Source organism: Atta cephalotes, assembly GCF_000143395.1.
Source record: "Atta cephalotes unplaced genomic scaffold scaffold00098, whole genome shotgun sequence".
In the NCBI taxonomy this organism is placed as follows: Eukaryota; Metazoa; Arthropoda; class Insecta; order Hymenoptera; family Formicidae; genus Atta; species Atta cephalotes.
The window spans coordinates 364125-367137 of NW_012130162.1; positions in this window are offsets into that span (position 1 = coordinate 364125).

The following is a 3013-nucleotide window of genomic DNA, read 5'->3' on the forward strand; positions in this document are numbered from 1 at the left end:
TATATATATATATATATATATATATATATATATATATATATATATTAATATGAACATTGTTTATTTTGAAACTATGTATTTTAACCATAGAAATGGATTGATTAGATTATTTTTTTAACTACAATATGTTGTGCGTATTAAAATAATACATTTTTAAATACATGAAAGTTAAAAATAAAACGTTATTTAAGTGAAAGAATTGATTTTTGATCTTTTAATATATTTAGGTGTACGCAATTATTATCTAGCACAAGCGCATAAACAAATTTGAAATGGACAAGGACAAATAGATGTTGGAGAAACTTTTATTACATTATTTACATCAGAATATACTGAAAAAAATATTAAATTTTAATAAAATAATTTGTTGAATAGTTCCAAGTAAATATTTTACTCAGTGTAAACATATATTTATTTAATACAAGAATTATTAATTTGATTTACCTATTTTTTTTTTTATTGAATAAATATTTATTGTAAAGTAGATATTTACTTAGGACTATTAAAAAAAATGTATATTTATTAGATTTAATAAATTTTTTTTCAGTATATATAGCACTTCCATATATAACTTATATAAGATGACTTTATTCAATATGTTCTATCTGTGTATAAAATGTTGCAATTTTTGCTGAATTTAATATTGAAAACTAATGATTAAATTCAAAATAGAAAACATTTCTGAATATTAATTGAAAGTATGAGATTTTCAATATTTGTTTGATACAATGAAGATTTAACTATATATATATATAGTTAACTATATATATATATTTTCCTTAAAACTATTTACAAAGTAAGTAGGTCATATTATACGCCATTATCTTATGTTCTAAGTGCTTAGCAGTCTAGCACTGCTTTGCAGTGTCATATTTAAAGACACATGGAAAAGTTAGTGACGCCTTATGTATCGTAAGTGCGTTATGTGCGATATGACGTGGTATATCGTAAAAAAAAAAAAAAAAAAAAACAATGAGTCGACGGAAAATGACAGCGATCATAGGTCTCTATCAGATCACGGATAAAGTTAGTTAAACGCAGAGAATGAAATGTTGGTAGCGCGTGGTTTTACGCGTCGTCGCTTAAGCCGAGCACGTGCCGGTTCCTCGTTGCAATTTGCATACTTTTATCTGGCGCGAAGTTTACGACACGCACGTACGCGTCAGTCGACGGCAAAACTCGTTGCTTTTCTCACGCCTGCTCGTGCAACGAAACTGATTCTAAATCGCGTGATCCGAGGAATCTCGGACATAGACCTATATATATAGGTACATGTACATATATCTTGATGCGATATAATGTCTAGAAATATCGTTCCTCCTCGTGACAGCAAACAGTCGGCACCTCCCGACTGTTAGAATCAATCCATTAACCTGACTTAGAGATAATTTCCATTTCCGCTAATTATTTCGCTTGGCAGATTTAAATGAAAAATCTACGACTTTATATCCGCGGCACGCGCCGCGGGGAGAGGTAGGTACTCTTCGTAATTAAACTTGTCAAACGCTAACTCGATCTCGGAGCGAGTTTCCAGTTTGTTCGCGCGGAATAAATAACGACGCGTACAGAGACGGCGCACTGATTTATACGATTTGATATATGTACATATACGAGAACGTCATGAGCGTTATACATTATATGTTATACCTATTAATGTTATTCTCATATCTATATTATTGTGTATAATCGGAAAGCAAAATTTCCTCATTTGTTCTCGACAGCGCTCGACGCTTCTAACGTTACTTCCACCGTCACCCATCAAAGCCGCGATGCCGATTGTGCGGGCTCTCCGTTCACATTAATTATTGCTATTGTGACTAATAACCTTTCGTTAATCTCGCGTTAATTAGCGGCCGCACAGTCCCCAATCTGTCTCTGGCTCGTTCGAGTCAAACGTGATTTCGTGCGGCATAAATGTCGTTGACAATGCGCATAGAGTGCGTAATTTTGCGTAATTACGTTATCATCGGTCACGAAATCGGTCACCAATTCGCGCGGAAGGGTTCATAAATGTTCATTCGCCACATTTGAGAACCTCTGTCCGCGATCGATCGACAAATGTAAAAGAAAAAAGATATAATAGATATCGTCATGGGCAAAACAGCTTTGTAAAGATTTAATATCGAAACATTAACGATGAGTAAGAAATTATTCGTTGATGGATATCAATAATAATTATTGCATTCAAAAATGTATTTCAGAAAAACGATTATCGTGATAATGAGTAAAATTCAGGTACTTGGAATAAATGAGAGTTTCACCAACACTAAATTACAAGTTAAACTTTTGCGTTTGATAATGAAGAAATTTAATGGATTAATCGATTATCGCGATTTCATTCCAATTATACAATAAAAATATAAGTAAATAAGGAGAGCGAGAATGTAAGTAAATAAATTGTATATATGGAGAGCGAGAATGTAAGTAAATGAATTGTGAATTAAGCGCGAATGTGCTTTTAAAAACGTGGAGTAAACGAAAGCAAGTATTGGCAGAATATCAATATCGAGAAAAAACAGTCCTGTTTGAGAAACAAGAAGATTATTGATTCTTATATACACTCAATTCAGGTCTTGGACACTATGTGTGCGAAGACAGTCAGACAAGTTTTAAGAGAAGGTGATGTGCTTCGAGAAGTGGAAAGAAGTTGCAGTAAAATAAATTATGCAAAATACTTTCCTTCCTCGGAATATGAAATCGTGGCAGCGAGTTCGCTTTACACGAGGCGGAAGCTGAATTTACTTTCCCACTGCAAATTATATAGTTCGCGTAAAAAGATTACTTCATTCTGTTTAATGAATATTTTACTAAACCAAGTAAATTGCAGCGAATACTACGACAAACACGCATTAGCGCTATTGTTTTATTTTGCGTTATTTATTATTGAATTTAATTAAGTAACATTAAATCCAAAATGTTCAAGCGAAATTTATTCTCGGAAATATTTAAGCGAAACTTTTATTTAAATGATAAAATTATCAATATATATATATATATATATATATATATATAT